The following is a 13,019-nucleotide window of genomic DNA, read 5'->3' as shown; positions in this document are numbered from 1 at the left end:
ACATGATCTTTCTCCTAACCAGGCACCGTGTTTTATTCATCTTTGTACCCTCTCCCATCTCATCCAGTTTGGACTAGGCTCTAGATAAATGTTTTTTAAATATGTGCATGAATGAATTGGAGACCCGCGATACAGTCCCCAAACTCTCTGACCTCCCCCAAGTGACTTGAAGCCTTTAGAACCCTTATCTGTTACGAAAGAAAAAAAAATGTGGGGTTTTAATAATCCTTGTAAACCTGTGCCCTACCACTCAGGGGCTATGGTGAAGATCAAATGAGATAAGTGAAAACCTTTGTGAACTCTCAGGCGCTGAGCAAATATTATATCGGATGGTTGTTCATTCATTCCCTTGGCTGGGAAAGCTTAACAAAGTGATTCCTGGGCTTGTGTTTCAGCAGATGGTGGTCGCCCTTCCTGGTCAGTCTTGAATATTTATTGCAGGACAATCTCATTCTTACATTTAGGAAATCAATCAAGCTTCCATTTCTCTGAGAGAAATGAACAGCATTTGCCCACATAAATCATGGAAGAAAAATCCTCGTATTCCCAGAACAGCCACCTCCAGCAACCCAAGAGCGCCCGAGAGCAGGGAAATTGTGAAGAATCCATGCAACTGGCACAGCAACCAGAAGGCAGCACCATGCAGCTCTGACTGGCTGCGTCCAGACACAGGATCGTGGGCGAGAAATAGTGTTCCGTGAAAAGGGAACCCTGGCCAGGACATGCACACTGGTGGAGACTGTCCAGTCCATGTCAGCCCTGACCCATATTAGAAGGGAGGTGGCGGGGTGGGGGATACTAGGGTAGGATGTAAATCATTAGATTTGAATGTTCCTTGGCTGTTTTATTTTCCTGTCAAGTGGCTTAAGCCTGATTTTTTTTTTTTTTTTAAGCATTCCCTCATGGCCAAGTATGTGTTTCCTTGGAATTGAAATCTAGGTTGATGGTTTTATATTTTAAAAGCTTTCATTGTGACTCATTCTTGGCCCGGGCTAGGATTCTGTAATACTCCCAAAGCTCAAAGAGCCTGGGTGTCCTGTTTCTTGGGCTTTGTACCCACTTTCGAACATTTTGCCAGTGGATCCAAGAAGTCACTTTTGGAGACAAGTGTTTCATTGTCCTCCTGTCATTTTAATCAGTGCGGGAAGAGAACCATAAACGCGGACTTTCCCGGCTGAAGCCACACGATGGCGGGGGTGGGAGAAGGTTTTCAAGTGCTGACAGGTTAGAGGTTAGACAAAATGGGTCAGCAGTGAGAGACTCGCACCCCTCGGTAAATAAGTTGAGACTAGATAGGGCTGCGAAGCCCTGATTCCAGCCCAGCACATATTAAGTGCTCTGCATGTGGGCGATGCAGTATATTTCTGGGGCTGCCTTGCTGACCCAGAGCTCAGGTGGGCTGGATTCTCCCTGGGGGGCATCACTGCAAACTCTGAAGAGCAGGGCATGGAGGTGGGGACCCGGTATTCTCTGGGTACATTTCAAAGTTCTTATTCTGTGGCTTGGGAATCCAGACATGTCTCCAACATACTCTCAGGTGGAAAGGGGGATTAAACGGTCTCAAACGGACACCGTTTTACTTGGGCCTTCCTGGCGCCTCTTGGAAAACAGATGGTCATTCTTTCATTGAGATGAGCAGCAGAGGCCCCGGGCCTAATAAATGTCTCATTTGCACAGATCTGACAGAACTGGCAGATTCTGTCCAGCTTTACGAACCAGGAGCTTTGTGTCTGTCTCTCCAAATAGCTCTTCAAAACCTTGAGTATTTCTAACCCCGAGAAGCTCGCCTGCCTTCAGCCACAACGCCTCAGCCTAACAGACACCCTCTCTTCCCCTCCATCCATTCTCTACCCAACAGCGGTGACCTTTCCAAAGCGCAAATCTCATCATGTCACTGCCTGATTGAGGCCCTGAAACAGCTCCCTCTGGCCCGCACCAGCGACGTGCAGCAGAAAACAGGTGTTCTCCAAGCCCAGCCATCACTAATAGTAACTAATGATGGGCTTTTCTTGGTTGGCAGGGGAAAAAATCAAGCTAATTGATGGAATAGTCTCCATTTTAAGTAATTTTCCCTTTACTTTTTCTTAAGCCCTGGGTCCCTGCTACCCACTTGGCTGTATTAAAATACAGTATAAGACTATATCTGATTTATCCTGGAATCATGAATTACATTAAAAAAATTGTTTTTCACCTATCAACATTTCCTGGTGTTCCGCATGTTGGTGTTCTGCTCTGTGTGGTGGAGGGTCCCCTGGTGGGGGGAGGCCAGGCATTCAAGACCCTTCCCAACAGGCCCCACCCAAGTGGCGAGCATTTTCCTTTCCAGGCCTTGGCTTATGTGTGGTTTTTCTGCCTAGATTGTGAATCTTTCCCCTTCTGCTTTGCAAACTCTTTCTTCAGTCTTATTGCCACCCATTGTCTTAAAGGCATGAATGTTTATGGACTAGGCGAATGGACAGACTGATAGACAGAAGGATGAGATGAAATGTATTAAGTACCAGAGAGACGGTCCTTCCCTCTGGTCCTCTCTCCCTCCCTTTACTCACTGTGCTTAAACCACACTGGCCTTCTGACTTTCTCTCAAGCCACCTTAAAACTTCCTATTCCTGCCTACCTAGTCTCTGCATGTGACTGGCTCCTTCTCATGACTTGGGTCTCAGATTACCCCATGTAAAGTCATCCGCCCACCTAGTCCAGGCCATTGGGGAAAGAACATCCTCACCCAGTGCTCATGCTTGGTCAACTTCAGGACTCAAACAGCATCTAACCTCATGACTTTTGGTCTTCGAGGCCCCAAAAGAGACCTCTCTGGTAACAGCTCATGCCAGCAAAGCATACCCCTTGCACTCTGTTTTCTCTTGTAGGCTGATGTTGACACGTGTCCTCAAATAAATCTACCTTCCCATCTTAACCATCTTCCTTGGCAAGGACCAGAAATGGACGTGCCAGGCCAGGGCTGACCTGGATGACTCCACCTTTGCACAACATAAAGCAAATCATTGTGTTTTCATGCTAACAGGTATTGAGACACAGCCAGCTCATCCGTCTCTGGGTTTTTGTCCCATGGCCATACCCATAGGCCTGACTCTGGTATTCTGAGTGATGTGCAGGTGTAGAGCTGGACCCAGTTTTCTCCAGATGCCACTCTGGTAACCAGCAGCCTCTCATTAGCTACGTGGCCTTGTAAGAGTCAAAACTCCTCTGGTTGCAATGGACAGAACCCAAATCAAATTGGTTTAAGCGTAAAAGCGTATGTGTTGGCCCAAATAACTAAAAAAATAAAAAAAAATCCAGGCATAGCTGGATCCAGAGGGTAAATGATATCAAGAGTCTCTATCTCTCAGCTCCTCCCTCCTCTGCATGGCTTTCATGCTCAGGCTAGCTCTCCCCAGGAGATGGCAAATTGGTAGCAGCTGGCTCAGTCCCAGTGTCTCATAGCATAGCAATCCCAGCAGAAAGTACACTCCTCTTCCCCAGTAATTTCAACAAAAGTCTGGAATTGGCTCTCACTGGCCTGTCTTAAGTCACATCCTTATCCTGGAACCCTAAATGTCAAACTGGGGCCAGAAGGCAGCGATCCTCCAGTGGGTCAGGCTTGCATCACAGGACTGCATCTGGACTCAGGAAGGTAAGGGTGGCAGGGTCCGAGCCTCTCAAATAAAATGCACTGCCAGTTTGCCCTTTTTGAAATCGGTGTGTTGGACCCAAATGGGTGCTCAAATGCAGCAGATTTCTGCCTTAGGCCCGTTCTCAATCCTTGCTCTGTGCCCTTTACACACTGCCATCTGCCTCTCCTGGAAACTCGCTCTTCCGTCTGCCTGTCTGTGGCCCAGTCCCCAGATGTTTTGTCCTTGCTTTTCTTTTCTTTTCTTTTTAATTGAAGTTAGTCGGTTTACAATGTTGTATTAGTTTCTGGTGTACAGCATAGCAACTCAGTTATACATATATATATATATACATATATATGTATATATATATATCTTCCTTTTCATATTCTTTTTCATTATAGGTTACAAAGTATTGAATATAGTTCACTGTGCTATAAAGTAGGACCTTGCTGTTTATCTATTTTATACACAGTAATTTGTATCTGCAAGTCCCAAAATCTCAATTTATTCCTCCCCTTTCCCCCTTGGTAACCATAAGTTTGTTTTCTATGTCTCTGAATCTGTTTCTGTTTTGTAAATAAGTTCATTTGTGTTGTTTTTTTAGATTCCACATATAAGTGATATCATATGGTATTTGCCTGTCTCTACTGGCTTACATCATTTAGTATAATAATCTCTAGTTCCATCCATGTTGCTGCAAATGGCATTATTTTATTCTTTTTTATGGCTGAGTAGTATTCCATTGTGTATATATACCACATCTTCTTTATCCAGTCATCTGCCCATGGACATTTAGGATGTTTCCATGTCTTGGCTATTATAAACAGTGCTGCTATGAACATTGGGGTGCATGTATCTTTTCACACTAGAGTTTCCTCCAGATACATGCCCAGGAATGGAATTACTGGATCATCCAGTAAGTCTACTTTTAGTGTTTTAAGGAATCTCCATACTGTTTTCCATAATGGCAGCACCAAACTACATTCCCACCAACAACGTGGGTGGGCTTCCTTTTCTCCACACTCACTCCAGCATTTATCATTTGTGGACTTTCTAATGATTGTCCTTGCTTTTCTTGTCTTATGCTTTGCTTACCCATGATTTCAGGTAATTTCCACAAATGTCACCTTCTGCCCTCACCTCTCATTCTGAGTGCTCCATGTGGATTTCCAAAGTCTAAATGCACAGAGCTCCTGGGTGTCCTCCCCTTCCCACAGTGAACCCCTGGCTTCCCACCTAGATATCCTCCTCCTCCTGGACTCCTGATCTTTATCAGTGGCACCAGCAGTCAGCCAACCCCCTAAACAGAGCCTCTGGCATCACCCGCCAACCTAGCTCTTCTTTGCCTGAGCCAACATGCCGTCCGCAAGCAGACTACAAATGATTCTGCCTCCAGAGTATCAGCTGTCCTTCCCCCACTCCATGGCCATGGCCACGCCACTGGTCTTGTCTCTCTTGCCTGGAAAATTGTGACAGCATCCTGTCCACCTTTTCCCCACACCTCCAATGCTGGTCTCTGGTGCAGGGTGTTCTCTAAACCATCACCTTTCCAAAAAGATCAATCTGCTCATGTTCCTCTCCTGAGGAGCAGGTAACTGCTCTGTCATCTTGCTGCCTGCGGAAAAAATAACTCCTGAACTTTGCCTCTAAATGCCTATAGTGCCCATGGCCTCCTGGATCACACCCACCTGGACTCCCAGGCCTTGTGAAACATTCTCTGCACACTCCATGTTTACCATTTTTGTGCCTTTTGATATTTTATATCTTCTGCTTTGAATTCTTTTCTTTTCCACCTCTGAACAGAGGTACTGGGGATTGAACCCAGGACCTTGTGCATGCCAAGCACGTGCTCTACCACTGAGCTATACAACCCTCCCCCTGGCCCTGAGTTCTTTCCTCCACTCCCACCCCCTTCTCCTGGAAAACCCTCACTCACCTTTCAAGATCAAGTTCAGATGTCCCCAGTGAGCCCATGCCCATCCCACAGGCAACGTCAGGCACTCTCACTTCCTGGCGCACCAAGCATCACATTCACTCGCGGCCTGCGGGACACTCTGCCCTGTCAGGTGTCGGTCTGTCTTCACACCTGCCTTCTCCACCGGACGGGCACCGTGGGGAGGGCCGGCACTGCGAGCAGCAGCACCTGCTCCTTGTGCGAGACCGAATGAATGACATTTGAACATCGCTCGTGGGGGATGGGGAGGGAGGTAGGCCCACCGGAATCAGAGAGGGCTGGGGAGACACCTTCCAGCTCATCACAGTGGGAAGATGCGTCCTGGTTCTACAGCCAAAGCCCAGAGGTTGAGAGGTGAGGTTTGTGAGGCTGGTCTGGGCCAAGCCAAGTCCAGGGAGATGTCTTTCAGGCCAGCTACCTGCCATTGGGAGCCATCCAGAAGCCCGAAGCCTCAAGGAGTAGTTGAGCTAATGAGAAGGTTATATAAACTGAGGACAGAGGAAAAAAAAAAACCAGTGGAATTTTGCATCTCCCACTGGCAGATCTCCTTCCTCTGAAGGCAGGCTCAGCTCATCTTTGGCTGTAGTCTAAATCAATTGGAGCCTCCAGGTTGGATGGTCGGTGATAAACACATGTCTCTGGTACCCTCTTGCTCATTGTTTTCCTTCCCAAGTTCAGTTGCAAACCTAGTTTAATGTTTCCTTTGGCTCTATAAGCGGTGACTTCACCATTCTCTCCTGATAGGATCTGCAGCCTGGTCACGTTTTTTTGATGGAAACAGAGGCTGAGTGAGTGGGATTTGAGTCAGATTAGTTCTGGAAATATGACTGGACCTGGGTCTGAGTGGATCTCGTTCGATTCTTTCTGGGCGCCCCATTTCTCCAGAGAAGCCAGGGAAACGGGACGTGTGCTACATGCAGCTGTCAAAGGAGAGCTGTTTTCAGGCCCATGGGGACCGCAGAGTGACACGACTTGATGTACCTGAGAGTCACGCTTGCAGAAGGTCCAGTCTAAGTAGTATGGGGCCGAGGTCTAGAGAAGAACCAAGCTCCCAGACTTTCCACCTGGGTCACGTCTCCTACTTCAAAGGGTATCTGCGCCGAGATGTTTAGTGCCTTTTTGGTGCCCTGAGGACCATTTCCAGCCATCAGTATTAAGATCTGACTCCATCAGTGAAGGAACCAATTGCTTTACTGATGCAGAAGCATTGAATGGCTACCATGAGCGCAGCATCATGGGAGATGCTCTGCTCTCAAAGAACTCACAGTCTAGCTGGGGACACAAAACCAACAGACGGGAAACAATTAGTGAGCAATGGAGCTTGAAAAAATATGCCAAAGTGACTATCAAGGCAGCGGCAGTTCAGAAAAGTGGGAGATTGACATTTCAGCAAAAGCCTCCTTCATGAAGGAGGTCGAGGAAGACCTGTCCCTTGAAGGATGGGCTAGGACTTCAGAGAGGAGGGAACAGCATGAGCAAAACCGAAGGAGCAAGGTGCAGAATATAGTCGGGGAGGGACAGAGAGAAGCCCACAGAGCTTGGGCAGCGCGGAGGCGGTGAGGACGCGCACCGCACGCAGCGGGCAGCAAGCCTGGGAGCCCTCGAGGGTCTGGGCTTCAAGTGCGACGTTCATTCAATCCACAGACGTCTCTCACGCGCCTCCTGTGTGCTGGGCGAGGTGAATCATGCTGGAGGCTCAACGCTGAATGAGACACAAGGAAAGTCAAACGCTTTGATAAATATCTTACAGTGAGTGTCACAGGGAGGCACGTACCTGGGGCCAGGAAGCCAAGGAGGGGGCGGCCAGCCCCACTTATATAGTAAGGCGAGCTTCTCGGATGGAATTTTGAAGAGCATCAGATGTTGTCCAGCTGTGAAAGGGGCAGAAGCACGATCCGGACGGGTACAAGAGATGCTCGCTGCAGTGTGGTTTACCATAGCGGGAGGAGTGCAGACGACCTGAATTTCCAACAGAAGCCACTGGTGAAATAGATTATGGCCCATCCATACGGAATCCCACAGAGCAGTTCAAAAGGAAAAAGCAGTTCAGTATATATTGATTGGGAAATGTCTCCAAGATACAGTGTTAAGAAAAAAAAAAAGAAAAGGCAGGGACCAGAAATAAAATGTTGTACGCTGTCTTTCATGTGAGGAAAAGTTATATCTGTGTTTTGCTGGTAAATGACCAGACATCTCTGGAAAGAAACACAAGAAGCATGGAGTAACGGTTGTTTCCAGGGAGGCAAACAGGGAGGGGCACATACAGGAAGGCTGTGGTCAGCCTGGGTGTAAAATGACTCCAAAAGGAGGCATCACTTGAAGCTTGATCTTCAAAGGTGCTGAGGGTCAGCAGCAGATGGGTGAGGAGCAGTGTCCTGGGACAGGGGCGTTCAGAGACGCTGGAGGATGGCTGGGAGGAAGATGGACTTGGGACATGTGGCTGGTGGACAGGCAGAGGCTAGTCCATGAAAATGAGGTTCCAGGCTGAAGGGTTTATACTTTGGTCCAAAACCACTCACTCACTCCATCAGCCAGTACTGATACAGACCGGATGTGATGGCTTTCAAATGTACTTGGTCTCTTGGTTCTCCAGTTCAGTCTGCCTGGGCTGCTGGAACACAATGCCACAAACTAGTGGCTTATAAGCAGCAGAAGTCTATTTCTTTTTTTTTTTTTTAAACAAGACATATGTATTTATTATAGAAAACCCCAGAAAATACAAGGAAGGGAAAACATCACTGTCAACCAGCCACTAAGAACAGTATTTTGGATTATACACACGTGCAGATTTTGCATATAAGTGTGTGTGTGGTGTATGTGTGTACTTAGATGTGTTTTTAATAGAATACAGAAATCAATTTCTCACAGTTCTGGAGGCTGGAAGTCCAAGATCAAGGTGCCAGCAGGGTCGAGTTCTGGTGAAGTTCCTCTTCCTGGTTCACAGCTGGTGCCTTTTCACCCTTGGAAGGGGCGAGGAAGCTCAGTGGGGCCTCTTTGTAAAGGGCACTAATCTCATTCATGAGGATTCCGTCCTCGTGACCTGATCGCCTCCCCAAAGCCCCACCTCCTAATACCATCACCTCAGGGGTTAGGATTTCAGCACAAGAACTTCGGGTGGGGACACCAACATTCAGACCACAGCACTTGGCCAGGCTGCACTACATTTCCTAGAATCCCGTTTCTTGTGCATCTGCAGTCGGGATGGACCACGAGGTGATGCTTGCAAGATCCTGGAGGTGCTGTTCCTGACTCGGGACACAAGGACGAACAAACCTACGGGACACCTGCCTACCCAAAGTTCATTTTCAGGAGGAAGAATCAGAAAAATAAACAACGAATAAATAAGGTGTTCTCAGATGGTCTCAGGAAGTGCGGGAGGGCCAGCAGAGCACTCTTGGGTGGCCTGCTTCAGACCAGGGATATTTCAGGGAGGCCTCTCAGAACAAGCGACTTGACCTGGGATGGGCAGCAGGGATGGCCCATCGGCCAATCACAGAGGCTCAGACTGCAGGTGGAGGTCAAGGGCTCCGAGGTGGGCCGAGCTGGGGTCTTCGAGGAGCAGGAAGGGGCTGGACAGGCTGGCGGGTTGTGAAGGAGGGGAGAGTGTGAGGGGGGAGGTTGGAGCCAAGGGCCTCGCTGGGATGTGGATTTTATTCTAGAACCATTTTATTCTAAAGCATCCATCAAAGTTGGCCAAGTGAGAGCCCATACACAGCTTTTCCTTTGAAAAGTGGGGACAAATCACGGTCTCGGGGTGGGGGGTGCAGGGCGGAGGGAGACGCATGTCATGTCTTGGTCTGTGCCTCGGGCTGGCTTACAGACCTTTCCGTCCTGGCCCAGTTCCCTGCTGGTCTCACCAGAATTCCTTCTTTCCAAGGAAATCGGACTTCCTCCCGTGAAGGAGCTCTTTCCAGGTCCCTGATAAAAGCATTATGTGAGGCTGAATAACGCACGCGGCCTTACGCTTCATTTCCCTGGGACGCCATTAGCAACACTGAGCACTTCTGTCTTTATTTGACAGAATTTCCTATTCTGTGCTGCCTGGAACAAGAGCAAAACGGAAAAGGGGAAATGGCCTTGGGAAGGTGGGCTCGGTGTGGTGGAGCGGCTCCCTTTCTGGGCTTTGGAGCCCCGCAGGGGAAGAATCTCTCAAAACATGGACAGACGCTGGCCACCTTCCCAAGGGATTATCGGGGCAGCCCCATGTCCTCTGGGTCCTGATCCAAGAGTCCTGGCCTCAGCGTTTCTAGCTGATTGATTCAGAAATGACAAATTTATTGGATAGATGCCTAGAGACCACAGAGACCAGAGGAGGGAAGCCATTCGGCCAAGGTCACACAGCTGCCCAGTAGCAGAAGTTGGCCTTGAACCCAGTTTAGCTCCCAGAGCAGCCGTTCAGCACACTATGGAGTCCCTCCAAGAGGAATTAGGACCTTCCCAGAGCCCCTGCAGTGACCAGCACCTCTTCCGTGTGGTTCTCCCAGCAGCTGGTCTCATTTCTCACTTCGGAGAAAAAATCACTTAGATTGTGACCTGTTTGTGAGCAGGAGGTGAGGTGGGGTGTGCAGGTCAGAGGAAACAGAAGCAGGGAAGCACTTAGATGCTGGAGAAAGGTCTCAGAACCTCTGGCCAAGCCACGCACAAGCTGAGAACGCAGCCAGCTTTTGTTGGAACCACCTGGTGCCAATGTGTCTTCAACTCACGCTGGGTGGAGGGGTCAGAAGGTGGCCTGACCACCTCGTAGTAGTGCTGGTCACTCTCATGTCTCTCCCATCATTTAAAGACCTGAGGCTCTACCTTTAAAAAGCCTTCCTCGATTGAAGGAGGAAGGAACAGATTCTTCGGCCTTGACCAGCGTTTCTGGACATATTGGTCATTCCAGTAAAGGCTCCAGAACTGGGTTGCATTGGCCAACATAGGCACGTCCTCCATCCCTGAGCCCATTAATGGCTGTTGCTGGCGGGGAGGTTTACCCGCTCGCAAGAAAGCAAGCACTGGGCCAGGTCCCCCAACCACATGGGCTGGAGCAGACAGGGGAGGCTTTCCCGAGGAAAATCAGGGTGTTGTCACCAGAAGAAGGGAAAGTCGATGGTGGGCAGGCAAAAAGATGGACAAGCCCCAAAGACCGGAAACCGGGATTTCCTGATCTCCCTTTCAGAACCACAGAGAGCTGTGGGGCCACGTACGCTTAATTCGTTTCTGTATGTGCTTGGGCAGAGTGCAGGCTTTGTAAATATCTGTGGAATGAAGAAAAGAATAAATGAATAGGAAATGAATGGATGGAACCCCTGGGAGTGAGAGGCAGTCCTCACGGTGGGTTCTAAGTGATCGGCAGGGACCCCGATTGTCACGGAGGACCCCAAAAAGCTAGGCCCCCACACTCAGCCAGGGTGCTCCTGGGAGCTCAGGCTGTGTGGGGGTCGTGGGGCCCCTGCAAGCAGGCGGCACCCCTGCCAAGGACCCTGGGGCTTGAAGTTAAGCTCATGCACGCTGGTGGCAGGACAGGCTCAGGGCACAGCTCTGCGTGAAATTAGGTCTGCTCGTCCCCATGTGTTAGCCCTGGCCTGTGGCCCTGGTCCTGGGGGGACTTTCAAGGCAACAAATGGACCCAGGGTGATGGGGGGCAGCTCCGGGACAGGATGAATTCCCCGCTCCTTGGAAGCTGAGTGGTCATCACCCAGAATGGAGAGCTGTCCAGAGGTCGGTCTCCTGAGTTGGAGGGTGGGTGGCGGGGGTGCTGTAAAACAGCTGGGGGACGTGGGGGAGCAGGATCCCTTCCCTGGGGGCCGGCCTGGCCAGAGCAGGGCTACCTGAGCCCCCGACAGCAATACTGGGCATAGGTAACAGTGACTCCATGCACAGTTCTTTCATATCCAGGGCAGGACGGGCCAGCTTTTAACATCTGGACAGGGTGGTGGGAAGGGGCCACGCATGTCTGAATGCTAAACAAGGATGCTTTGGGATGCTTTGGGATGCTTTTCATGCAAATCCCATGACTGAGTTTCTCATGAGTGGGGAGCGGCTTTTTCACAGCTCCTTGGTCTTTTAAAATGAGAGGCCCATGGAGGCTGGAACAATTTGGTAGCCCCCAAAGGACCTACCAGGAGAGAAACATCCCCAGGATCTCAGCTCATGAAGCAAAAGCACCCTATTTTTCAAGAAACTCTGCCTAACCATGCTTCTCCTCGTGGGGAGAGGATGCCACCACAACAGCTGTCTTCAGCACCTGAAACGAGTCGTCTCCAGTAGCCCTCCAACAGCCCCAGGGACCAACGCTCCTCGCCTCCTGTTTTATAGACAAAGAACCAGTTGCATGGGACCGACCTGAGGTCACGGAGAGGCAGAGCTAAGATGGAACTCAGGTCTGGCTGGCTCCAGAGCCCAAGCCCCGCCCCTTGATCACATTGTTCATTTTGAGGGATTCTGCTCATGCTACCCATGATGATCTTGGTCAAGCCCACTCAGCTGAGAGCACTTTGTTAGCAAGTCCTCCGAGGACAAACCTAGCAGAGCTCCCAGGAACAGGAGTGGGACAGACACAACGGTTCAGCTGCTATGTGCCAGATGCAGAGCTGGCTGCTGGGGTTGCCGTGGCCAGCAAGACACCAGGTCCCTGCCTCAGAGCAGACAGTAGACTCATGTGAAGGGTGATCTGGGGAGGCCTCTAGGAGGAGGTGACACTGGAGCAGAGAAACTGTCTCCAGAAGCGTGTTGCAGGGAGAGGGAACAGCGGCATCTGGGATGCTGCCGGAAGGACTTGGGATCAGCCAAATCTAACCAGGCTACTGTCCATTCCCGGAGACTTTACTTGTGAGCTACCCTGGCAGCGCCCGGTCTAGTCTGAAATGCTCCACGTCCCCGGGGCTGCCATCTGAGGCTTTCTGTGGGCTGGAAGCTTCCATCCAAACCTCCCAAGCTGCCGCCATGGAGAAGGCTCTGAGCTGGCCTTTCTTTTTAGTGTCAGGTCTGGCGGGCTCCCGCCAGCTGGGTGGTCTGTCTCCCCCACCCCTGCGGCCGCCTGCCCTCGGCATCACCTGAGGTGGAAGGAGTCCGAGGTACTTCTCCTGAAATTTCTACATAGTGTCATATGCACAGAGGGCCAGCTGGCTCTGTCTTCTCTCTGCTCCAGGGAAACTCATGACCAAGAACATTTTCTCTCTTTCTGATTTTTTTGTTGTCTATCGACAAGCACGCATCTCCAGCCGGCTTCACGTTCTTCCCTCTGGTGGACAAGGCTGCAGGAATGTATTTGGTGCTCGCTGTCACTTGGTTTTAAAGGTGCAATGGGCCACCATCGAAGAATGGAGTAGGAGAAAGGTAGGAAGGAGGGGAGGGGGGCAGAAACTGCCATCAGGGGACTGTCTGTGAAGTCACCTCCCCACTCAGTTCCTCAGTTTGTCCACTCCTCAAATGGATACATCAATTCTTTTTTTAAAAAAAAATTTTCATGTGGAAGT

Source organism: Camelus bactrianus, chromosome 19 (assembly GCF_048773025.1).
Source record: "Camelus bactrianus isolate YW-2024 breed Bactrian camel chromosome 19, ASM4877302v1, whole genome shotgun sequence".
NCBI classification, from domain to species: Eukaryota; Metazoa; Chordata; class Mammalia; order Artiodactyla; family Camelidae; genus Camelus; species Camelus bactrianus.
This window is presented reverse-complemented; position numbering follows the sequence as displayed.